The sequence below is a fragment of the Takifugu flavidus genome, chromosome 22 (assembly GCF_003711565.1).
Source record: "Takifugu flavidus isolate HTHZ2018 chromosome 22, ASM371156v2, whole genome shotgun sequence".
Lineage (NCBI taxonomy): Eukaryota > Metazoa > Chordata > Actinopteri > Tetraodontiformes > Tetraodontidae > Takifugu > Takifugu flavidus.
This window is the reverse complement of record NC_079541.1, coordinates 2,489,371-2,516,306: the sequence shown is the minus strand read 5'-3', so window position 1 is coordinate 2,516,306 and position 26,936 is coordinate 2,489,371. Positions and strand designations below refer to the sequence as shown.

General features: G+C 47.1%; 1 long non-coding RNA gene across 1 annotated transcript in view; it reads left to right on the top strand.

The window, feature by feature from the left end:
• Nucleotides 1-1,301: 1,301 nt before the first annotated feature.
• Nucleotides 1,302-26,936, top strand: part of LOC130519266 (uncharacterized) — a 39,152-nt gene continuing 13,517 nt past the window's right edge. Inside the window, exon 1 of the long non-coding RNA XR_008948273.1 lies at nucleotides 1,302-1,523. This is a non-coding gene — a long non-coding RNA (uncharacterized LOC130519266). The remainder of the gene's footprint in view (nucleotides 1,524-26,936) is intronic.

The window sequence follows — 26,936 nt, the reverse complement described above, 5'->3', positions numbered from 1 at the left end:
AGCTTCCTCTAATGCCGCCTCAGATGTATGTTTTCGAGGACTGTGGTGCACCTGGTGCCCAGTTTTGATGGGGGGGCGGAGCCATTTGAAGTGATTTTTTTTTTTTTTTTTTTAATGCGAACATGAATATAGCGAGATGCACAGGATGTCACTCTGTGTGTGTGTGTTCATTTTTCTGCTTTTGTATTTCCCTGCTGCATCTCCAGTTTATATTGTCTTTAATTTATACAGATTTGATCTGAGTCAAAAAAGAAAACACGTTGGAGAAGACTGAGCGCACGAGGAAAAAACCTGCTAATGAGGCAGTTTGGAGTCTGAGCATCAGACAGATGGCACTACATAAGCGTTTTATATATTCATGTGTTGTTATTTTAATGGATTATAGAGGCGGCAGAACCTTGTCTCTGCTGTAATAACCTCTGAAATTACATAGCATGACTTAGCTTCTGGTTCCTACATCTGTGCACAATAACAAAGCCTTTATTACCAGGATTTTAATTCATCTGGGTAAATCAGAGTGGTTTGTGTTCTGGAAGGTTCTGGAAAATGTATCCAAAGCCTGCTGATGATGTCTGAGGGACGTCAATGCTGGTCCGTCGACCTCCGTTTCAGCGTGTGTTCTACATTAAGCTCAGCTAGCTTGTTGGCTCTTCTTTAGGTACAGTCTTGGTTCGCAGTAGCAACTTAATGGAAGCACAATGAAACTCTATTTAAAACCTTGAGTAAATGATAAAAGCCCCCCAGCAGTGGAACAGGAGCTAATCTTGCTAACGTCAGATGTGTAGCATGACACAGCAAAACTAGGAAAAGGTTAATTTTGTGAGAACACTGCAAAAGTACAATGTTGTGTGTCGGCCACCAGGAGGGTGAAGCTACTCATTAACGTGGATCAGATACAGCCCAGGAGTTGTTTTTGTCATAATTTCAGTAAAAAATGTAGGAAATTAAATAAATTCAAAAAGTCGAAGTGGAGCCTCAGACACGTCCTCTGGTACATAATGGACTTGTGATTAATGGCGCTATCTTCAAAGCCAATTAATGAAAATGTGGTTCTTTACGGCGAAATAAAGCAAATTAGAGGGATTCTGGGGCCTCGTGATGATGAAATAAATGATGCAGCACCTGTCAAACACATGCAAATGAGACCTAAAGCCATAATTAATTGAAACGCTTTTAAGGCCACGGTGGGATGTTGTTGTTCCACTGGTGTGCGCTGGTTTGAGGAGAGTTCAGAGCCTAAAACGAGTCGACTTTGTGGAGAAAACGTGCTTTAGATTCAGTTTGTGACTCCAGACCGATGATCACAGCGCCATCTTTTCTTTCTTCCTCTCTTTCTTTATCTCCGCTGTTCACACCAGGTGATAGCGGTGGGCACGGCCAATCGCTTCCGGCAGATGAGGAAATTTTGATTGCAGAGCGCGGGGGAGCTGCAGCCCCGCCTGCGGACCGACCGACGCCGGGGGACCGGGGGCGGCTCTAATGAGGAGAGACATCCTCACCCTTCTCCTGTCACCCGCTGAAAGGTGCGATCATCCTCACATCCGTCCAGAACACATCCCTCCCCCACGTTGTGTGTCGCCACTGAAAGTATGAACAGGTGATTAACGTGACAGTCATCCTCCGATGGCAGCGTTTTACGGTTGCCGCGGTAACCACACGGTTCACTGCTACAGCAAACACATGTCAAAATGAATGCCTGGAAATTGGTACATCAGTTCCAACCTGTGTAACGCTGTAATATTACATTTATTGATCTTTTCCACAAGTCACACCAATGAGGGAGCAAATTCCAACCATCTTATTATATAGTAAGCATTTAGGCTAGCAGGTGGCTATAGGGGCTGTCTTTAGTTTGAGGTGTTTGTAGCATAGGCAGGTGGAGACCTACATGACCTGAAACCACCTCATCAAGGCCCCTTTTAGCATGCAAATGAGCTAGCAGCTACTACAAACCCCAAATTACCATACACCACGGGCAGCTGGCACTTCACTTTAAAATGTAGCTATCCTGCAGCTAATGCCAATAACTCTGTAATCACATTATCGGCCTCCACAGAACACTCGAGTCTGGAGTCCGGGGTGACTCTGCGTGTGTGTGAGGAGAAAAGAAAGGTGTCCGCGGCACTTGAAGGTTGTTGTTTTGTCGCATCCCCTCCCCTCTCCCCGTGTGGTATTCTGTCAGAGTCGGCCCGCTGACATTTTCAGGCGGCTGAACTGCGAGACCTTTGGGTGTCACCCTCTGTTGTCACTCCTGACTTGTACAGGCCAGACAATGATGCGCGGGTGCTGCGGATGGAGGAGGGGGGGTGGATGATATACAGTCAACCTCAAGGTCTACCCAGCCCAAAGTTGTTTTTCAAGTGCCCCGTCAGCATATGTCGGCAGTAAAGTATGCGGGAAAAAAAACAAAACATTTAGCAGGCGGTTTGGGATTTGCTGGATGCGAAGAAAAGTTTTTTATTTCTAATCATTCTAATCATTCCAAGCATCGTCGAGCAGAAAAATAATAATAATAAAAAACACGAGTCGTCATTACTACCCCTTCGCAGTTCATCATATCACCATTTGCGAGCCTGATGGTGGGCTGTTTAATTGCCCCTGACAAAATCAAATAGGGTTGACCCCTGAGGGAGTTTATGACGGCACACTTCTTATCCATAAATCAGACACGGAGCGGCCCTATCCGAGGTGTCGGCAGCAGTTATATCAGAGCCTGGGTGAGGAAATGGACCTGTCAGAGGGGGTGTGAAATAGTGCTGCGGCCACGTCACTCATGGCTCCGTTCTTTTATTTCAAAGGATGTGTTTGTGTACGAAGCTCAGAGTTAGCGCCGCCGTGCTATCGGTTGAGAAAACTTTCAAGGGGTCGTGGCACAAGAAGAGAAGCTGTCACTTTCCTCTCGCAAGGAACTCTGTGACTGTGTTGGCAGAAGGCTCTGCATCCTAACTCAAGTTAGCATCCAGTATCACCTGAAAGTTGGCCTCCGCCGTCCGCCAGCAGCTCCATGGGTTCCGGCACAAAGGCCTTTAACCACCCTTTCCTTATTGATCGGAGTGTAGCTGCGGACTCCTATCAGACCGTCTCAAAAGTTCCCTCCTGCATTAAGTCCAGGCCCTAATTGAAGCTTCCCAGGGGCTAACTCGCTCAATAGCTCCGACATGTCAAAAAGCATCAGTCAGTTAAATGGGGCTGGGAGGCGGACAGTCGTTACTGCTGCTGCCTTCAGGCTGTGACCTTGTGGTGAGACCAGGATTCGAGTGTCTACTTTTAACTCGCTGCCTTGCTCGGGTGTTCGTGTTTAGAACATGTGTTTGATTGCTGGATCCCATTAAAGTTCGTCTACCTTTGATATTAAACGGCCGGTGCAGCACAGAAATAAAACAAATGTTCTGATTAGCCGGTGCGGGAAATGCACACAAAAATTCCTCCTTGGCGAAAGACGGCAGCCGAATATAATAGCTAATCAGGCAGCACTGCACAGGAGGGACAAGTGTCCTCAAGGTAAAGTGGGCGATTCTGATGGCCCGAGTCTTATTCTAGAAAGGAAACTAGCTTTTATTTGCTCTGATCTTGATCTCGAGCCAATTTCACAGAGATGCTAGCTACCTTTAGGCTAACTGATGTCATATCAGCCTGAAATGGGCTGGCAAATGCTGACGTTTCCGCGGCTCATCAGTTACACGCGTGGATAAAGCTGACGTTCACAACTCACCTGATGTCAAATGTAGCGCCGCGTAAGCACAGCTAAAGTCGCATCACCATATATAATTGATGTGATGAATTTGCCGATGGAGCAAGTGCCTCCACGTCAAAACCTTTCACAGACTGTAGCATAACAACAGGTCCTTAATTAGTAGAGGCGTGCACAAGCGAGGATGGGACACCTCACAAGGCATTCATTTAATGATGAACCAAAACGCTAGCGGCACCAAGGACGTACGCTACCAAATGAAAAAAAAATGAAGGCAGCATTTGCCGTCTTCGGGCACGTGCATCAAGACCTTGAATGTAGCATAGCACCAAAAGCCAAAGGGAGATCACCCAAAAGCTCTGTATTTGAGTTTGGGTATGAACATTGAAAATTTTGTTAACGTGATTTTTTTTTTTTGGGAGGGACTATAGCTATGAAATAATTTGTCCTCACAACTCCACTGAGGGCTCTTTGTTCCCTCTGAATAATTTAACATCCATGAAAGTTATCAGTAAACATTATCCTGAAAGCGCCTTGACTGAAACTAAAATGTTCCGACCAGATTCAGCGGCGTGATATCCCTTATCTCGCTCCCGGGTTTCTGATCTCAGGGTTTTATGTCCGCTGTGGCGAGAAACGGAGTGGTGGCGTGGGACCGGAGTGTGGAAGCAGGTGTGTGAGTGGCGGTATCTCCCAGGAACGCTTTCTTCTTGATTGATGCCGAGAGATTATGGCTTTATAGTCTTTGCCTGTCAGCCATCGTAAGGGAACGCTGGATAGGGATGCCGGAAGGGCCGTCTGCTTACACAGAGCTGTTTGCCTGGAACTGCCGATGGATGTGGGCCATAAATCACTCTATAATATTTTTATGCATCCGGTCCATCCGACTGCTGCTAATGTTTCCTCGCCTCACTTTGTCTGTAACTCATCGGAGTCGAGCGTTCACCCGTGACAGCGAGGCCGTAATGGGAATCGTTGGGAACGGCGAGACGGAGGCACGGGCTCGTGTTCGGATTGGCCCACGGGGGCGACTCTTGACCTTGCTGCGATGTGGGACATCAAGATTAAGTGGGGAAAAAAGGGCGATCGAATTCAAAACTTAATTACGAGGAATTACCCCTCAAATGTCATTCCAGGAGCACAAATCCGACGTAAATCCGGCGCCAGTGTTTAAAGAGCCTCTCTAATGCTAAAATGGTAAATCTGTCAGTCTGCATTAAGGGTCTTGTCCTTCAAACAGAAATGTGCTTTTCTATATTTCTATGAATTTCATAAATGGTGGATCTGACACAGCAACCGCATCTGCTGCCGCCTTATTTATGGCCGTGACTCTCAACAACCCCCCCTCAAAGACGGAGTGAACTCGGCTGCCGTTGCCTTCGCTGCCACCACATCGTGACCTTTGCAGCCTTAACTTGTCTTATCAAGTGCTATCTGACGGCCCGCCGGCCCCCCAATACTGACAGAATCTGCTGGAGTGGTACAGAAGCCTTTATTTTATTTGATCTTTTTTGGTAGCTAGCTCGTTAGGTAGAAGGACCCAAGACATTTTCTAAAACTTTCAAAACACTAATTTAAACACTAAGTTAACTACCATGCAAAAAAAGAGCCTAAAACATATTAAACCAAACCATAATGTGCAGACCAATGCGCACATTAATCATTATCCTGTTTCACAATGAATTACTGATACCAGAGAACATTAGCCTTGCCCGAAGAGACTGGCGATTTGATTAGCCTCCACATGGGTCCTGTTGATGCCCCAATGATACAGGATCTCCAAATTATACGATCAATGACTCCCCTGTGTTTAGAGGAACTAATTGAGGGAGAAAAATCCAATAAAATCCCACCGTTTCCTTTGGTCTCCAACAAATTGTCCTAAGCGGCGTGAAACCAGTCAGAACGCAGCCTCGGTTTAATAAGTTTTTGCTCTAAAATGAGTCGGTGCTAGAAATTAAAAGTTCTTCAAGGATGTCACATTGAATTAATCCAGTTGGAAAAAAAAATCCAGAACCTCTAATTGAAAAAAACACTTTTGTGAAGTTTTGTCGGAAGTAGATGGACCGTTTCAGGCAAATATCGCTTTTAATAATTATGTGTTTGTCCGTCATGCATTTGCAAGAATAATTACCTTAAACATGTAGAAAATGCTTCAGCTTTGGACTTAAAAATGTAAAGAAATTCAGGCAAATGCTTGAAACGAGAACTCCTACGTTTGAAGCCTCCTACACTTGAATTAAATCAGTGGAACTACCTGGTTGTACCTCCTGTAGTCCTGGTAAACATTGATTATTAAAAACACTCATCGGAAGGGAAGGATTTATTCGACAAAAGTCAATGCAGACAAATTAATAGAGAAATTATGTTTAGCTTGATAACAGTATGGAAATGGGAGTTTTATTGTGTGTAGAGTATAAAGTGGTCCACAAAAAAACTCAACATTATAAAGCTAAATCATGAGTTAACAATGCTAATGGGGCAAACTGAACGGCGATCCCAGAAAGTGCTCAAGCTAATATTAGTCCTGATGAATAGATGCTTCGTTTAAAATGTGAGTGAGTCTTTATTCTCAGGCCGCCGCAGAATAAATAAAATGAAGCAACTCGTCACTCTATTTATCCCACTTCAGCAAAGTGGCAATCCAGTTTGCAGTGGTCATCCTGACGTGAGTCACTTTTGAAAGGTGATGGCCCTAGAAGCACTTATGCTAATGGCTGAGCACGCGGGTGAGCCGCGGCACAAAGCCGGAGAGATTTGTTTTTGGGGCCTCCGAGCCTCTCGGCTGCATAACATTTAAACGGCTGCATTGCTGTTACGAATATCATCTTGTGTTTTCTTCTGTGGCGACTGCTGAGAGTGCCCCCCCCCACACCCCACCCCCACCCCCACCCCCACCCACTGAAAGCCCGTAATCGATGGCAACCATATTCAGTTTTTGAATCGTGCCTCTGAGGTGACATAAACATTCATGTTTGTTATTCCATGGCAGGCAGATGGCTTATTATTCCTTGTACATCGAGGTCATTGAATGTCACCCCAGCCCCCCCCCCATACACACACACACACACATCCTTGTATCTCTACCTTGGTGTGGACCTTTGGAGACATAACCCATCACCCATCCCCCTTTTCTAATCACCCAACTAACTCCTTCACCCCAACCTAAACCTAAATTCTAACCTCAACCCTCAAAAAGTCCAGACGTTGTGTGCGCCAGTCAAAACGGTCCCACTCCACAACAGTGTCCTCACTTTGCTGTTAGGACAAGGACTTTGGACCTCACTATGTAATGAATGTGAGGACACACACACACACGCACGTTGTCATTTGGCTTCCATCACACTCCTGCATCACACAAACAGGCTGTGTTTGTTCTGCTCTTCCCTCGCTCCACCACAGTTTGGCAGGTAGCACAGTGCTGACTTCTATTTAAAAAAAGAAAATCTATCTAAAATATTCTATACAGGTAAATAAACAGGGGTGGGGGCTGCTGCAAAGCCTGCTCACATTCTCCTCTGGATAATAGAAATGGAGGCATGATAAGGTTCTGCTGGAACCTCCCACATAAGAGTGGAACCGAGTTCACTTTCGGCTTCCTGCATTTATATATTTGCCTGCAGCATCGCCAGACGTCGGGCTGTGTGCGATTCTGGTGAAATACTGCGAAATAGTTGCATCTGCAGCAGCAGGTACGGAGTCAATGTATGCAAAAGTCATCCTTTTTAATCAAGGAGCACATTTGAGTTGATAGTGTAAGTTAAAAAAAGAAAAGTTAGCAGTAGCATCTTCGTTTCTCAGCCAAACAATACACTCCCAAGATGTCGTACATGTGTGTTTCAGCATGATTCCCTGGGTTTCCACGTATTTAATCCTAATAAAGCTGGTAGTTTTGATGCCCAGGGCAAACTAGCCTTGCCCGCGGCTAACACGTCAGAAATGTCATTTATATTTAACCCGCGTATCATTGTGTGAATCCTCAGGAGGAGGTAAAGCTCCAGTTGTAGTTGAAGGCTCGGGACCACGGCTCTATGATGGAACGACTTCAGTAACCTGAAAGTCTCGCTCGCTACAGGAACTTTAGCTTTTGGACGGATTTCGGCACTTGTACAGCGGCTCTTCACGGATTATGAGGACGCCACATTCTCGTGTGTGGGCGGCGCGTCAGAGTCGCGCCGCGGTTGAACAGAAAGCTAATGAGAGCTGGGTTCCTGTGTCACTGCTGTGAGCTACAACCGAAACACGCGCAGATAATATTCAGATTCAGGCCAAGTCAACACCTCAGGACTCGTCTTTAAAACCTTAGGCGTGTCCATGTTTCCTGGAAAAGATGCTAATTTGTTGCTAATTCATGCCAGGGCGCCTTAAAGTAACGGTGTGAGAGGGTTGAGGCCAGGCCTGGTCTGCGTCCGCAAGGCTCTTGGAAGGTGCGTGGAGTTGTAAACAGCCTGCTGATGGAGTGCACGGCTCATGCTTTAGCATCTAAGCTAGCCTGACCTATCGACCCTCTTCTGCTTCTGCAGTAGATCCCTCAGAGACAGCAGGTTGGTTCTTAAGTATCAGACTGATCACATTAGCAAAGATGTTTGGGGATCCAAATGGGAGGCGTCTCACCCCAGAAGACGGACGGAGATGAAGGAGCCTTTTCACCTTCAGCTCATTTGTCCGGATCCTGCGGATCCTGTGTGTTCTAACAAGCGCGTGTGAAAACAGCTGTGAGTCTTCCGCTCCGGTCGAGCGCCGTTGGAAACACTTGAAACGCTGTTTTTATCTCTGAAGGTGCGCGTCTCGTCAGTAGCCTGCTAACAGGCTAACGAGCATTGATTGTTCGAGACACCCGGCTCTTTACGGCCATTTGTCATCTGCCGAGTTAACCCTTCCCTACCCCGGTTTTCCCTGCACGGATGCGTTAAAGGGCCTCCGTCAGGAGTGTCTTGTGTACAGATCTACTTCCAGCCGAGGACCACCCGGCGTCTACATCCGCCAAAGCTCGTAGCATGTTGGTACGTTGGCAGCGATGCCCTTGATGATCACACAGGGAGCGGAGCTCTGCACCCTCTGAGGAGGGGATACGGGATAAAGACACACACACACACACACACACACACACACACACACACGTATTAACAGCTGCTGCTGGGTTCTAACGGACAGATGCAAGGTGGTGATCAGCTGAGCGGGAAGCAGAGGAAGTGATGCTCATTTATCAGCATTTGCACATGTGCTGACTGCCTGATCAGATAGTTGCCCCCCCCCCCCACACACACACACACACACACACACATCGACACACACACCCGACATCTTAGCCAGTGCACGTCTGTCATCCAGATAGACGCCTGAATCACAGAGGGAAGCTTGAAATATCGAACGTGGTTTCCATGGGAACAAACTAAAGTCAAAGAATCATAAAAATCATCACACGGTAAAGACGTTCCAGGTCTCCAGAGGAGCCAAATACCAGGAAGACGGGCGAACCACACACACACACACTTGACGGCCTGGGCTCCCAGATTCCCGCCTCACACGTCGCCATCCCTCCGTCATCCCCCCCCAGTTTTGTGTCATTGCCCAGGGAGCGGTGATTACACCACAAACAAACGCGGCGCTCTTCACACGTTCCCGCCGTTCCGCCTCATTAGTCGCGCAGACATGTTGGAATGCTCCAGCCCACCTAAATAGGCCCTCACCAGCGCTAATGAAGTGGAGGTCCCCCGCTAATATGTGGCCCTTCAACGCATTCCTGCATGTTGTCGCTCTAAGTGCGGGTGAAATATAAAAGATGTGAGTCTATTTCATGTCGGCAAATGTTTGTTTTGTTTATGATGGCTCATAAAAAGGCAAATTTACAGGCGATTGGTGATGAAAATGCACTTTAAGTGACTTGAAATGCCGTCTGTGTGCGACCACAGTGGTGCTGTTTGGCTTTAGCTTCTTTTTTAATCTGCTAATATGTGTAACAACATATTCTTAGTGTTCTTGCTGCTAGCACGGCTAATAAAGGAGCCACAGAATTCCTCACAGAACTCATAAAAGCTACACTTTCAGCATCAGGTTAAATGGTCATTAAAGCCATTCATGAAGGGGAAAGTTATGCCTGCGTAAGCTAGGTGACAAGATTAGCACGAGGTCGGAGCGTCGGATGTTTAATCTTTCAATCAAGGCAAATCTGGACAAAAATGTTTTGTGTCATTTAGCTGAAAAAAGGAAAGTGAATCCAAAATTTGCACCTGTTTGGAAGCCAAAAGTAAGACTCACAATGGGAAGACGATCCCGAGAGACGTGCACGAAACAGCCCTTTTTCCAGTCCTGACTGTTACTTTTCCCCAGTGATTTCAGTCATCTGGCTCCTGAAACGGTCCAATTTTTGACATCCGGATTCCTTTTTAAACTAAATGACACAAACATTTTCCCCCAGATTTGCCTCGATTGAAGGAAAACTGGGAAAGCGTCCATCCGTAACCACAGAGACGACACATTAAACAGCCATCTGATGCTCTGACCAAATGCTAATCGTAGCACCTAGCTTACATGTGCTTATCTAGTATTCAACTTAAACTTACACTGAGACGTGATGCCAGAACCGTAGCCTTTATGAGCTGCGTGGGAACGGAAATAGCTGCGTTATTAGCTGTGCTAACAGTCGGGAACATGTTGTCTGACTATTCCAGGGAATGTTTTTCCCAACGAGAACCTTCTCTGGTCTTAATCTGTGTATTTATGCACCACTTTTTCCTTCTTTTTTTCTTCTATTTGCTCAATTTTGACTCCAAATTTCTTGTGTGAAAACCGCTCATTAGCATATCTTAGCTGTGTTTGTTGTTTCCTGCAGCTTTGGCAGCGCCAGTATTATTTTCTTCTTCTTTCCCTTTTTATGACAATAACAACATTTATATATAACTAATGCAGCCTAAAATTCAAATGTGAGTTTAAATCCGTCTCGGTATCTTTCCTTCAGGACACAAATGCATCGACGCAACATTAGCGTCCCTGAATGACAGAGATGCTAACGAGATTCACACGTGTTGTGGCGCGTTTGTGAAAGTGAGCCAAAGTTTTGACGTAGCTATGGGTGTTAGCATCACGACAGCTTTATGGATTTTGGCTCATCTTTGGCATGGAGATGGTTTTCCCGGACAAATAATGTACCGAGATGGCTTTTGAGTGAAATTTCTCACGTAAAAGCCGCCATAAAAGTGTGTCCAGCTGTCTCAGAGGCCACTCTGGTCCCCTTAAATACCCCAATATTCTTTAAAGACACTTCTGTCTCCGGTGGCACGAAGCAATCTGACCCGATGATTGGCGAGAAAGCCGATTTCCTGGAAGAGGTGACGCGTCCGTCTCCTAATAATTGTCAAAGCACGGAGCAATCAGGGGTTGGGGGGGGGGAGGGGCACCAAAACAACACCCCTTCCTCTGAACACCGTCCCTCCCGGTGGACGGGGAGCAACTGGGTTAGAAAAGCTGCCTCTTTTCTCCGTCCAGCCGTTTTTTTCCTCTTTCCTCTTAAAGTGGGAAGCGTCCCTCAGGTGCAGCCGTTATTACGGAGCACAGAATCGCCTAATGTGCTTATTTCTGCTGCTAATGCAGCAGGCGGCAGGAAGACGGAGTGCGGATCTCCGAGGGAACGCGGGCACAATAAGACCTGTAAGCACAATTTAAGTAATTAGATAGTGAGGCTGAAATTAAGGCCCCACGTGTGCACACGGGGACCGGCGCGCGCTGGTGCCCACAACTGCCTCCTCGTTTGCAGGTAATTCCTCCTAAATAATCGTCTGACGATGATGAAAAGCCGCAATAAAAAAAAAAAAAAAGCGTTCCGGCTCTTCATCACTCGCTTCCTTTTCACCTCTTGACCTCTCCGCCTGCGAGTCTTATTAGCGGCGAATAATAACCGGAGTTTTAGCGACCGCGGCGGCGGCGGCGTGACGGAGAAGGATCGACCGCGGTGGGAACGCAGCTGGGCGAGAGGAAGGAGGGAAAATGGGAGCTGCGGGATGGCGGGGGAGGGGACGTAAACGAGACCACGGAGGGATGAGAAGGTGGAGATGAGCAGGACGCTGGTGTGGGCGTGTGATTTATGCCTGGGGAGCGCCGCGTCGCCCCGCGAGGCTGCCCACGGGTTCCCGAACCCGAGTGTCTGAGGGGGCGGGAGGATCCGCGTGGGCCTATATGGCGGCTTCAGGATTTGCTCTCTGATGTTTGTGTAAAAAAGTTCTGTGGGATTAAAGACTTCTATGAAGTTTCAGTGTTTTAGCTAAAGCTAGCGGTTGGCTAGCTCGAGAGGGTGACGTGCGCGGACGACATCGGGGATTTTCCAGCATGGTTTTGTTGTGTTGATGTGGAATCTTCACGGATTTCTTGGGCGGATCCCGGACTCCCGTTCAGGGTTTTTTAATATTTATGACTTTTTAAGTGAATATTTCTTCTTCTCTCTGTTTACACAATCACGTTGTGCTCAAACTCACATTGGTGCCCACCGTGACGCTGCTGCTAATATTACCTCACATTCTCGTATATTAGCCGATTAGCGCTTGACTGCCAGCTATGCTAAGTATCGCTAAAGCTGCACCAGAAGGCAATTCCGGATTTCTGGCTCTCTTGACCTCTTAATCCCCCAAATGTGGGTGGAAATGTCACATGTTTCCACGACACCAGCGCTCACGGACAGAAAAGACCTTGTTAGCATATAAAAAAAGATTCTTGCTAAAGTGTTTCCACTCCAGTTTCCTCCGCATGTGCACCGCTGCATCAGTCCCTCCACCATCTCTCTGGGAAAGGCTGGATGGAAACGCAAACACATCAAACGACACGCAAACGTGCGCGCTGTGAAGTGTCTAATTTAACGTGCGCTTTTACGCCTGGCGCTAACGGGCTCCTGCGGATCGCTGATGGAGATTTTTACTTCAACCGGTTGTTGACATGGCAACAAAGGAATCTGCCGACTGATTGTTGGCGTGCGTTTCCTCCCCTGAAAGGATCCCCCTCGTGCACGTGCGTGCTGCTTTGTGTGATGTACATACATAGCGTAATCCTGTTACAGCTCGTGCGCTCCTCTGCCAACCTACATTACCCATAATTACCTACGCGGAAGAGATAGCACTCGTCCCCGCCGGGACGCTAACAAACATCACAAAAACAAACCGATCAAAAAACAAAATTAAAATAAGAAAGGGAACGTGCACGTGAGCGCGCAGGTCATGTAATTAACTTCTTTTGTGCTGCAGGGAAACACAAATTGGCCGGTGCGACTTGGGAAAGTCAGGGGTTTTTTTTTGGTCTTCTCGGCGGGTACATTCATCTGAATCTCATCAAAAATTCATATATGCTGCGGCATGCTAGCACTCATTATATCGCGGCGTATGCTCAGTAAAACAACACGCGACAGTATCGCTGCGCGGAATTTGCATTAATTGAATCTCCCGTTTCTTTCCCCGGCTTGAATTATGAAGTGTCCCGGTGTTTCCGAGTACCGGAACTGGACGCCGCTGCTCACTCGCTTGGCGTTTCCATCATTTTCGTTCCAGGTTTTGATAAAATTGTCCTTAGAATATCTACACAGCAGCATAAAGAACCCTAGCTCCAGGGTAGCGCTTAACATTAGCATTTATTCTAACGAGCTCAGCCTTGTGTGATGTAGCAAACTGCCCACTTTCCATATGGAGTTAGCATGCGCGAAGAGAGTGTTGTAGCTTTTCCCAGCAGTCCACAGGCGGGAACGTTCCGGACCTAAATAACTGTACAAGTTTGCACAGCATCAATCTGCACACTTTGCTCTGTCGCAGGAGCTAGCCGACATAATTATACGTCATGAAGGTGTCGGTAATTACGGGGCAGCTGGACCTATATGAGGCGTCGGCCTTCAGCTCACTTTTCAGAGGCGCAATAACATCATTAAACCTGCAGGTTTGTCCTCACTGCTAAAGGCTGCAAACTTCAAAAGCATCGAACTTTTCTTGGCTAAGCTAACAGCCACTAAGCTAAAAGCAATTTGCAGGGATTATTTAAAATGCAGATCCTCGGTTCAGTCATTTTAAGTGTGAGCTATTTAGTTGTCTTTCACCGGGGAAATCTCGAAGGTTTACTTTGTTTTACTGTAGCAGCTGCAGGTAGAGCTAATGCTAACTCCTCAAAGCAGCACACCGTAGAATTTTAGGGGGAGATTTTAGGGTCACGACCGATGGCCAGAAGTTGTAAAAACAAATAAGGGTTGATATTCAGTTGTTGCTTTTGTGTCAAAGGAATTTTCTCGTCCGATTGCTGCACAGAATAAACACGTCCGTTATTTCTGTGTCAAAGCGAAAGTGCAGCTTTTACTGAAATATCTCCGGAATTCATTCCAGGTAAATCACATTTTCCTTGTGTGCGTTATCAATCTAACACACAGGGCTAACACTAGCCAACTCATACGCTAAGCGAGGCGGAGCAAAGCAGAAATTACGCATTGACATTTGTGCTGCTAGCATGCTAGTGGCTACACTGTTGCTCAAGCCGAGCTTCGTAAACCCAGCAAGTCCAAAAAAAATCAGAAAAGGCTACAAAGACTTGAGCGTACCGAGAGAGAGGACGACTTATCGGCTTAGCTAGCTACTTCTTTTTTTTGACTGGTCTTCAAAGTGGCACAAACACATGTGAATAGAAATGATTGCTAGCACGTCGCGCCTGCACAATCGTCGGCGTCCAGGCTTTTAAAATCATTTCTTTCATTGATATTTCACATCTGATGATGGCGGCTCATGTTCACCCTCTCAAACCGCCGGCATCTGTCAGCCTTTGACGCGTCGTTCAACGAGGAGCCGTCGTCAATAAGTGGCGAGTTGGACCCTCTCGGAGTTTAACTTTCAGAGAAGACCGAGTGGACGTTTCGGAGCCGGAGACGTCGCTCAGACGAGTTCTCCAGACAGAAGATGGACGTCCGGGTCGGGCCGATATGACTGCGGGGCAGGAAAGGGGCAGATAAGCCAGACGGACGAGCTTCCACCGAGCCAAGTGATGACGGTGGACGTTAGAAATGGAGTCGAACAAAGTCAGAAAAGTTGAAGGATGTCACATTAGCTAATGGCCGGCCGGTTCGTTAGCTTAAGCGCAGCTTTCTGGTTGATAAGGACGTAGCTCTAACTCGTTCAGACGCGCATTCGCTTCCTCCTCAGAGCCGTTTGTCTTGATCATGTCGGAAAACAAAAAAACCCTCGCTGGAAAATCTGACAAATCTGTTTGTTCTTTAACCCACGTCAGCAGCTCCACGTTCTCCTTTTGTCCGACCCATAGCGCTGCGGTCGGGCTCCGGGCCGGCGCTGACATCAGTCAGAGGGAAATAGGCAGTTTTTCCTTTTATGCAGCGAATGGAGGCGAAACTCCGCCGTCAGCGGAAGGAAACGTTCTGACGCCTCTCGACGGATTCACACCAAAAAGGCCCCGACCCGTGTGTGTGTGTGTGTGTGTGTGTGTGTGTGTGTGTGTGTGTGTGTGTGTGTGTGGTGTGTGTGTGGTGTGTGTGTGGTGTGTGTGTGTGTGTGTTGTGTGTGTGTGTGTGTCCTTGCAGAGGTGATATATGTTTTACCTGGAAAGTGAGGACATTTTTTTCATAAAGGTTTGTTGCAAACAGAATTTTCTCTCGGATCTTTGGCCAACACCAGACACCCTGAAAAACCCCCTTTGAGAGGAAGAAACCTTCCTCGTCATCACTTGGCTCGGTGGAAGCTCGTCCGTCTGGCTTATCTGCCCCTTTCCTGCCCCGCAGTCATATCAGCCCGACCCAGCCGTCCATCTTCTGTCCTCCTCGGCTCTGATTGCCGCCATGTTCCAGAGAGCTGCGGAGAACTCGTCTGAGCTGCGTCTCCGGCTCTGAAACGTCCACTCGGTCTTCTCTGAAAGTTAAACTCCGAGCGGGTCCAACTCGCCACTTATTGACGACGGCGCTGAAGGTGGCGGCCGACAGTCCGGCTCCTCGTTGACTCATCCATCAAACATGGACATTTGGGGGGGTCCCAACTCCCAACACCATGTTCAGGCTCATCGAGGTTAGCGTTGGATTCAGGTTCAGGTCTTTAGTTGTGATGTTCTTGTTAGCAGAGTGTGTCATGGAGAGTCCTCACAAAGATAGTAGTGCAAATGTGTGTGTCTACATGATCACGATTCATGAGAGAGGAGCTCGTGTCTTGGAGATAAAGATCACAAGACCAGGCTGTGATTGGTCGTCCTTCAGTAGCACACTGGCCGGTCGGAAATCTGACAATGCTAAGGGTGTTAGCATGTTTCTGATCGCACGAGTTCTCATCATGAAATTAGTTTCGGATTAAGGGAGTTGGTTTTCGAGGAGCGATACAACCACCGCTCGCCCGTGCTGGTGGCATCACTCCGACAGTAGCTGCCATATTTCCCCGAAGGGAGTCGTCACACTGGAGGGGGCGGGGCCTCGCGCAGCCCGATTTTACCAGGGGGAACGATTTTGTCGTACCTGATATCGTGGGCGGTCGCCCAGGATGTGAAGGAACGTCTTTAAGTGTGCGATGGTTACCGTCAAGGTTATTACATTATTGATCATCCCGCTTTTTAACCATTGCCAATCTGCTACGGCCCAAATATCGATTTCTTTTTTCCCAGGGTGCTTTTAGACAAAACTGATGAATTTTATTGAACCCAGGCATGAGGTAGCCCTTACAGCTTTTCTAGCATTTAAGCTAAATGATTGATGAAGTTCCCAAACGCCCCCCCCCCCCCGGCTCTCAGGCGTCCCAAGGTGACCTTTGTGAGGACGAATCCCTCCACCGTTTGTTCCCAACTTTTAACTTTAGCTCTTCTTGCTCTATTTTCCCTCTTTGCGCCGAGAAGAGAAGAAACAGCGTTTGTGACTCGAGGGACGTCCTTATATGGGCGTGAAGAGTGGACGCCAACACAAGCTAGGAGGAAAACAGAAAAACAACAAACCGCAGCCTAGCCGGCGAATCAAGCTAATTAGCGGCGGTGCGCCTGGGACCTTAGTTATTCATCTGAGAAGCCCATTAAAAGCAGCTGTCACCTCCTCACCGGCTACACTCGGCTTCGTTTCTCCTTCAGTATCCGAGAGGACGCCCGACGGAACATCCCGAACTTTATTTTCCGTTCCTGGTTTTCAGATCTTCCGTTTCTGGCATGGCAGCACAAATCCGCTCGTCTCCACCATCATCGCCGCTGACTTGGGAAACTCGGCGTAATCACAGTGAAGTAGCGGCTTTACTGGCTCTTAATTTAGCCGGGAATGTTTCTTTGTTGTCTCGAGAGGCTCTTTCATTTCCCTTAAAGTGTCGTGACGGCTTTATCGTTGTCGGAGAGGTTTCGACTGTTGCTGCTTCTGTTGCTTCTGAGGAAAAGAACCTCCAGGCAGGACAGAGTTTTCCAAGACCGCCTGTTTCTGGTCTGGAAGTTTGTGGTTCTTCTTCCCTTTTAGAGGAACACATCGCCCAGTTTCGCCGGTTCGGCCTGTCCGCCCTCGTAAAAGGTCATCACAGCCTCAGGTTGGATAAAGACACAGGTGACACTCATGCGTACAGACAGTTAAACAGTCTGTCAGTCGTTGACAGTCAGTGGGAGATCGGAAGTATATCGTGGAGGTTTTATTGAAGTTCCGACGCGTTTCTGGCAGCTCGTTGGATAAAAATGTGGTCCCGCTCTGGGTTTTTATGTGATGCGATATATTTCAGCGACTTCAGGTGGCTCACATGCTGATGACTTCGAGGACTGAAATATTTACATAAAAATGGAGGGAAAAGTAGGAGGGTGGCGTCGGAGAGCCGCTGGCCAGGAAGATAAATAATATCTACATAAGAAACATTGTAAAAGAAAATCAAGGATTTGATTATTGTCGCCCTTCAGGCCTGTAGAAACGAATAATAAAACTCACAGATAAGGCGTCACGGCGCGTAGCCCTCCACAGGGGGAGCACACGTGAATGTGGAGGTGTCCCGGACTGGGAGGTAGATGAATGGAACATCCTGGAACTGCATCACCCATCTGAGGGAAGAAAAAGACGGAAACTGTTCTGGAGCCCCGACTCTCTCTCTCTCTCTCTCTCTCTCTATGTCTCTCTGTCTCTCTCTCTCTGTGTCTCTGTGTCTCTCTCTCTCTACTCAGCTTCTCCCATAGTCCAGAATGTCATCAGGTGCTACACATAAACCCACAGGCTGGAAACACTCCCTTTTATTCGGGCGTTGGGTCAGGGAGAAACCTTGAGCGGGACCAGGCTCAAGAACAGAATCCTCAAAGCTGTAACATGCGTTCAGGAATACTTGCAGTGCTATTCAGTCTGCATGCTAACCTCGCTATCTGCCCCTGCTGTGCTGCAGATTCTTTTTATTCCCTCCTGACTGCATATTTGCTCCCTTTGATGAGCCTTTAAAAGAGACCTTTTATGAAAGGCTAATCTCTTTTTTTATTGGACGCAACACTGAACCCAATGCTGCATGTTGAGCACATCTGTCTGCAGCCTGCCAGTTTTTCACGGGGGGGGGTTTACCGACCACACTTTGTTGGCACCATTAATCAGGAGCTTTCTCAGACGTGTGGACAAAGGTTTTGCACAACTGCGCTCTACTGTAGCGCAACGCTTGCGAAAGGTCGACAATTTATTTTCTCGCTAATAAATCCAACTTTGCGGCTCGAATCACCCTGTTTTCACCAGTTAATTTGGTCGGCTTCGGATCTGGTGTCGCGTTTATGGGTGTTTACTGATACGTAGCGCTCCTCCAGGCTACCAACGCCGTCTGGATGAAGGTAACACACCTGCATTGCTCTTGACCTTGTTCCTGACCTTAGGAAGGATGCTAGCTCCTGTAAAACGCTGTTTCAAACAATTAAGATAGATCAGAAAGCAGATTCTTACTTTTAAGCTAACAAAAATGCTAATAAAGAGGTAAAAGGTAAAATAAATGACCGCGTGTGCCCCGTTATCGGCCGCAAACACACACAAACTCACACTGAGACAACTTCACAGCTCTGACTGATGATAATGATGATGACACGGCAATTGGACGGCGGCGCACACAGATGGTCGACACCCAGGGATTTGCACCGGCGCGCTGCCGCGTGCGAGATTTAGTGCCCGGGCCTGACATTCGAGCCGCGTCCTCGGGAGTCGCAACTTCAGAGGGAAGAGGAGATGGAGGAGAAACGTCTGGCCTCGCAGATTAACCCAGCAGATGTTCCCACCCCCTCCATCACTGTCGGCCAGACATGCGACCAGCAGAACCCGACTCCAGCCGGTCGCCGGTATCGCTGCGTATCGGTGTCGTCTCGATCCCGCGAGGGCTCTTTAAAATTCTGGGGTGGTAAAGACGGGCGCGGCATCACCTTCCGGTTGCTCCAGTGTCACATGGGAGGGTGTTTGGGGGGCTTTGCTGAACAGTACAGTAAACAGAGAGAACCGACCCGCCTCTGATTGAAATGGCGCTGACCTTTGTTGTATTGATTCTGGCTCCAGGACGGGTGCACACACACAGGCTAGGCGCCTCTCTTTGTACGTGTCGGGTCTGCGGTGCCGGGATCTAGAGCCGCAACAGAAATAGCCTCGGCGGCCCAGTTTTCAGACTCCACCCTCCCTTCCTGCCATCTGTCCCAGCACCACCATCGGTCCATCCAGGTGAGCGGTTAACCCACCCATCCCAGTATTAACCGCCACCCAGCAGATGGTTACTTTAAAAGCCACATTAGGCTGTGGGAAATTTAATTATGCGTGAATAAATGGATTTATTCTGAAGAGTAGCATTCAGCATGCTAATGCTGCTAATGTCAGTAGGTGCAAGAGAGCTCATATTTCCATGGTAGCTTTGGTAGTTGTATTGGTAAATATTATACAGTATTTACCAATAATTTTGGAGGATCAAACCTAAATTTGTAGTTCCTGGTGTGTTTGAAGACTTGATCAATAATTCACAATCGAGGAACAGATCCTGATCTTTAAGCGTTTTATTTAGAGCCGGTGTTCTTTTTATGTTCATATTTCACCTTCTCCTTGAAGTCATCAGTATGTGACGCACGTGAAGTATCTGAAATTTATGGAATCGTATGAAAACCCAGCGAGGGACTGCGTTTTTATTCAGCAACCTGCCAGAAACATGACAGAAAGATAATAAAAAGTCCTCTATGAACTTCCTGTTTCACACTGACTGTCAACAATATTGATGCACTGCTTTCCCAGCTTCCCAGAATTGATTAGTTTGTTATTTCAACGGGACAGATCCTGATCTTTAATCATGATTCCCCTCGTTAAACTACTTTCAAATCTATTTTTAAATAAAGAAATAGCCAAACTGTCCCTGCTCGGATGAACCTTCCAACACTTCACTCTGAATTTCAATTACAGAGAAAATATCAGACATAACTGAAAATTTTTGCTATTATTTTATGGGGGTTATTACGAGTTTAGCTAGGTAAATATATCGTAATTACTCATTTCATTTTGTAGAGTTTGGCTCAGAATGATACTGTAGTAGACAGACAGACACGCTTTCATGAGAATTACAGAATTCTGCATTCGTCGGTGTGTTACAACATGCATGTAAATGAGTTAGAGGCGACCCCCCCCCCCCCCCCACCCCTCCACCAGCACAGCCTGAGCTGTTTTCAGAACTCATCTTCCAACAACTCGATCACCTCCGACTGCGGAATCCCCGGCGATGGGGCACCAGGCTTTCCGGCTGTGTTATTCTATTACAGAGCAGCTCATGGAAAAAAAACAACTTCCTCTCTGCTCATCTCCAAAATAAGATTTCCATTGATTAAATGCCACCGCTGGGAGGGAGTGTCATCAAATGTGACCAACCCCCCCCCCCCACCCCTCCACCAGCACAGCCTGAGCTGTTTTCAGAACTCATCTTCCAACAACTCGATCACCTCCGACTGCGGAATCCCCGGCGATGGGGCACCAGGCTTTCCGGCTGTGTTATTCTATTACAGAGCAGCTCATGGAAAAAAAACAACTTCCTCTCTGCTCATCTCCAAAATAAGATTTCCATTGATTAAATGCCACCGCTGGGAGGGAGTGTCATCAAATGTGACCAACCCCCCCCCCCCACCACCACCACCACCACCATCCCCGTCTCGCTGCTCTAAACTGGGCGGAGTTGCATGAAAGTCAGGTAGTCTGAAGATAAATTTACAGTGGGGGGTTGAGGAGGTGGGCGGATGTCTAGCTGAGTGCAAAAAGATATGGGGGAGGAGACGGAGGGCAAGCAGCAGGGTGATGGATGGGAGGGGGGGGTAGTTGAGAAAAAAAAAAAAAAAGTCAGACTCAGAGGTTTCTGCTCAATCTGCAGAATAATCATGCGGTGTGTCTCCGTCAGGCCGGGCAAAGACATCATTAAGAAAACCCAGGGTCGCTTGGGTTCACCAATCCACTGAGGGCCGGCCCAGCTCCCCTCCGTCCTGTCACTCAATTTGTATAATGTTCCTCCGGTTCCAGCCTCTTTTGAAAAGAGCCCGCTTGACCCAGACTGCGGAGGAGTCAAAAAGTTGTGTCCGAACCGGAAGGCAGAGTGAAAGCTCCGTTTCGCGTGGAGGGAGGAGGCTGCACTTTTCCAGGACTTGTTTTGCTATGCAGCGAGAGTCGGAGATGGACGACCCGACGGTGGTGATGGGGACAGAATGAAGAGTTAAAGCCCGTCCTTCCCTGATTGAGGGGGTGCTCTGTGGTTTGCATAAGTCTGTTCCATGGCTGCAGTGTGTCAGGGGTGGGGGGGGTGAGCAGAGGAGTAATTACCATGGAGCCGGGGGCCCGGAGTGGGCATTTTATTTTGTCAATTGGGGCGCGCAAATGGAAATGTCAGAGCGGGCCGGAAAATGAATGAATCTGATGTGAGCAACGCCGCTTCTCTCGCCAAAACATTTGATCAATCGTCTTCTGTATATTCCCGCCTGTTTTTCCCTTCTTTATTTATTTGCAGCCAAGAGTTTGATGGCGATCTTTGAGTCGGGGAAATGGAGGAATTGATCGAGGGGCAGGGATCGATGCTTTCATCTGGTACAAGTGTGGGCCTGTGAAAAGTGATTTTTGGATTAGAGAACCCTAACATGGTTAGCAGAGCAAGTGTAAACAAGGCAAGAGCCTCCAGACTGTTGGGTTACCTCTGCCTCTGGTCTCCCAAAAAAACCCAGATCATCTTTATTTTGAAGTTCTGTCAGTGGAAGCACGTGGAGAAAAAGTTGCAGCACACAATTAAGAACTTTTCCAACCTTCGGGTGATTGGGTGGCTCAGCATCGAGGAGTGACAGTTTAAATTGAGCTCGACAGCTACAGTGTCTTCCAGCTCCGCGCTTGTGTAAATGCAATTTCTGGGGGCTTGATGAGGATGAGACAAAGTTCCTGCATCTGCACTATTCTGCCTCGACATGCGGTGTAATTTCCACCCAGGGTCATCAATATTTCTGACACTTCAATGGTTGGAATAAATATAGAAGGAATGTGCTTTGTTGTGCTCGGGGAGCCGCGCGTCTCTGAGCATCAACAAACGATCTATTTGCTGGTTTGTTCACTCCGTTGACGAAAGTGACGCCTTGTCCCTCGGGACCGCACCGACTTTCAATATCATGCATCATGAACAATATTCAATTTGGTCTGCTGAACTATGAAAATATGCCGCTGAAGAATGGGAGGAAAAAAACCAAGAAATCAAGCGGCCGTATGAGTAATGAGTAGGAGCACCGGACTGGAAAAGGGATCCCATGGTGCTGAGGTCTGAGGGGATCGGTATTGAGAGGTATATCAATGGTATTTTGTTAGATGTGATGCTTTTAGGTTCACAGCTGTTTCATATCATCCGTGATGGATAGAATACCAGCAAATGCTACACAAAGTCAGCAGAGTGACCTCGTGGTTTTTGGGTTTTGAAACCTGTCAGAGCCTGCAGGGAGGGATGTTTCCATTTGAGAAGCTTTGAAGATTTTATGGCCTTGAGGATGTCAATTGTCCCGCAGTTCTTTCCACTTGCACCTGTGTCGGAGGCAGTGCCGCTGTAGTGAGGCTCAGTGTTCCACAGGGGTCATTGGACGAGTCAGGAATCGTCGAAGTACATCGAAACTAAATCCCTGACTTAATCACGCAAAAGAATATCCTTTCGCGTTTTTTGGTGGGCACATTTATGCGACAACACTAGTGATTACGACGCTCAAAAAATGAAAAAGGTGCTTGCAGGTTATACCCGCCGTCTGGCTTTCTTTCCTTCTCTAATCCCAGAGGACGTTCACCAAATCGGACCTGAACAATGAGTCTTGCGAACAAGTTCTTCGAAAAATCTTTTGTGTCGTCAAAGCAAAGGGGTCAGCGGGCTTGCAGCTGTCCGACGGATGTCATTTAGAAGATTGATTCACATTATAGGAGCGGTGTTTAGAATAGAATGCTGGTAATTAGGCTGTCAAAAATGTAAAATATATTCCAGAGCTCAACTGATGTGTCTTTGAGAATTTCTCCCAGTTGAGGGCTCTGGGGCTCGAGTCTTTGTTCTACAGGTCTCTCATTCCTTTGATTGAATCCGCCTCATTAGCTCAGACTCCCTTTAATTTTGATCATGCTCAGCGAGTCTTCACGCCTGTTCTCACCTTGATGATCCCTCGCCAGAGCCGAGAGCGCCGACCGCTCAAGCTCTAAAGCCCTTCGATTGAGACCAGCGTGCAGAGACCCCGGTGACCGGTGTCTCTTGGCCAAGCTCGGAGATTGTTGCATCTTAGCCTTTCTCACTAATGGCTCGCATCGCGAAAAGAGAAGAGCCAGGCCCTCGTTATCACCCGAGTCCTTTTGGAAGTACTTCAGAAGGCCGTGGAGAGCTTTTCTCTTCTGAGAGAAATGAGACGGCACTTGCAAACGCTCTCTGCAGCTAGTTACGCCGAGCATAAATAGAAAGCTTTTACTTCTGTTCATCGACTGTAGTTTCCCATTTTTTTCAACTTTATCAGCAGTAGGTCTTCTCAGAATTATGCAAGTTCGTTCACTCCCCAGCAAGAGGAAAAATGTTTTAACAAGCCCTCTAGAGAGAATAATTTGTTTTTGAGACAATACTAAATGTGATGGTATTCCACAATCTGGAGCTAATTCCAGCATTAACATAAGACTGTTGAACAGGCTGCGCGGTTTCTTTTATTTCATAGAGGAACAGCTCTCAGTCTCCACGAGCATCATTCCGAGTGCATTCATTATGAACGAGCAGATTGCCAGACTGTTAACTACCGCGCCTTCCAGACAGATAATTGATGCAAAAACACAATTATCGCCGTGATGAAACGGTCATTTGACCGTTCAACGGCTTCGCCTGAATGGGCTGATTCCTGCGGCGTGTAGGTGAGGGGCGACGTGAGGAAACAAATATTAGCCGATGCGGGAAAAACGCATTTGTCAAGAAGGGAATGGAGACATTCTCGCTTGTTCCTAATCTGGGATCCAGAGAAGCGTGTAATGAAGGAAAGGAGGGTGTTCGTTTTGTGTACCCTCGCCGTGGGACGCGTGCCGTTCTCCAGGAGGCACCATCCAATGATTGATGGTCCGGCGCGGCCATTCGTGTGTTCATTTCGGAAGTTTATATCGGAAACAGAGTGAATGATGCACATAGGTTTATTAGAAGAAGAGCCTGTGTCCACCTTTCTGTGTGGAAAAATAAAAGTGAAGCACTTCATCTCCCCTGAATGGCCCTCCCGAGCTTCAACCCCCCCATCTAATCAAATCTATCGCTCCCTCCACCCAGCGTTGGCATCGTTACATCAAAGAATATGGCCGCCGCGGTACGATGAAAGACGCACGCCGCGTCGTTTTATTGAGGTCACAGGCTTCTTTTCCTACCACGTATCGTGCCGAGCCCTGGAAATGTGATGTTTAAATGCAGTAAAAGGAAAATGTCACTTAGATCAAGATGTACGATGTTGAGGGTGGATTTAAACAAAGAGGAAAAGGAGGATTGAAGGTTAAAATAGACAGAAAGTGCAAAATGTTTGCTTTCCACATTATATAACCTAAAAACCTGCTGTTGAGAAAAGAAATCATTGATCTTCAGGAAAAGACTTTTAGCACAATTTGACTTTACAATTGGCCACTAGGGGGCGTCTGTAATATCGTAATGTGCACATTTTCTTCCAAAATATTGCGTTGATATCCAGGTCCAGACTCTGAGAGATTTACCTCCGGGGGAGTTTCCATTTCTGTGAATCATCACTGGCATGTTTCTACGTCTTGATTGGAGCTGAATTCAAATGACTGAATGTGATTTGAGGCACGCACGTCTATTTATGCGCTACCGATATCAGAGCATAACCCTGGCCCTGCTCCTGGAGCTCAGGTCTTTTAGATTCTGCTGTATTGAAGGTTTCCAAGAGCACCATTGTGTGCTCCTCAGGATTCAATATCTTCTTGTGGTTGCAGTCGGCCGAGTTAACAGGCTTTGAGTTGGTGACTGAAGTCAATTTGTTGGATGTTGTTTAATCGGCAGCCTGTAATTCAGTTCTTCCAGGTTTTAAGGCATCTTTTATCAGGTCATGATCACCGTTTTAATGGATCTTTACTTCCCATAGAGTCAAGCTAAACTCCTCCGGAACAATCACTTGAACCAGGAAGAAGTGATCTAGATTGGTAAAGAATAATCACACCTAACTTTGGATTAGCTTTAGCTGAGGTCAAACTTTGAAATTTAAAGGACTGTGCTACTCGATCTGAACAATTATCCTTCTTTGTTTATTCTTCGTTAATACCCCTTTTAGTCATTAGGGACAAATGTATTTAGCAGCGCCGCCTTTGGCAAACAAACTTTTTTTAAATGTTTTATCTTTATTGCCACATCTGTACATTGTGGTTTAATTTTTATTGTTGTTTTCTTGCCGTTGCTCCTGGTAATTGTTATTGCAGCCAATTTGCTTAATTTCTTTCAGCCCAGCACATCAGCTAAAAAGATTAAGGAAGTCGCACGAGCTCATTTCTACTGGAAAACCTTCTAAGTGTGCTTTGCTTGCTTTTTCGAGCTCAATCTAGACAGAAGCGAAAGTGAACGATGCAGAATTTTGTTATTATCCGTCCTTTTCAATCCTTTACTTTGAAGCTAGTATTATTAGCTAACTGTGCTTCACACCCTCCATATGTTTAATGGAGTCTGCAACATTTTATTTACATAGATGGTCTTTCCTCAGGCAGGGACTCTAACCGTGAGTGGTTAGGCCGCCCCCGCTATCAATGACCTCCAAGGCTTGACTTGTTCTGATGCTACATCACCGCTGGAAAGTTGACAACGCAGACCCTGCTTAAAAAAGGCGTTCCCACCTTTTATGTTTTCCCTGACTGAGCGTATTCATGAGATGAATTGATTAGTCTTTGCATCGATTCGACCCCGCCACCAGCAGCACTTCATAGAGGAAACACAGCTGAGACAAAGGAAGGCGGCGATCAATCAGTCGCCCTGGAAACCAATCAAATATTTGAAAATGGGACTTCCAATTAGCAGAAAAGCTCTACACGGTGTGGGTTTTACTGAGGCCTACAAAAGGCCCCTCAATTCATCAATATGCGTGGATTATTTATGAAGATAGACATTTCAGTTAGCCTTCCTGTTTCCTGATATTGTGGTCGCTGTGCAGGAGGGTGAATTTACTGGTGCACATTAGTCCACAGTTGACTAAAAGCAGCTGTTTTTGCATCTTCTATGTTAATAAATTTGCACGCGTGCTCAGACATTTGTGACGCCTCAACAGTTATGCTAATGGAGACAGGAAGCCAGAGAGAGCACACGTGGTTATTTTTGACCATTTTCTCTTCGACGAGCCGTTTCAAATCTGCTGTGACATTCTGTCTCCATTTTTTAGGGAATACACAGCAAGGCGTGTTTAGAGGGGAATTAAAGCCCACTGATGATGCATGTTGTATGGGGATAAACAGTCACGAGGCCACGAGGTGACAGCACGTCTGCTGCTGATGCGTTCAATGAAACAACGTTTTTCTGGCAGTTCTTTTTTATTTCTCCCATCGCTTCAAAAGCATTTTTAGTATTTCCTTAATTGGGTCTTGTCTTATGTCACTTGACCGGGACACATGACGCGGTCACACCAATGCCTCTTGAAGGTTTTCAGAGCATGTTTGCCTTCACTGATTTTACATTTTTTGGTTCGCCAATAAAAGCGGATGTTTTTAACTTTAAAGAGGCCATTTTTGCATCCTCATTGATCAGCCCCGGCTCCGCTGCCACCTGTTCTGATTGGTTAGCTGTCTGCAGCCGCCTCTTACCACTTGGGAGTGAAGAAGAATATCCTC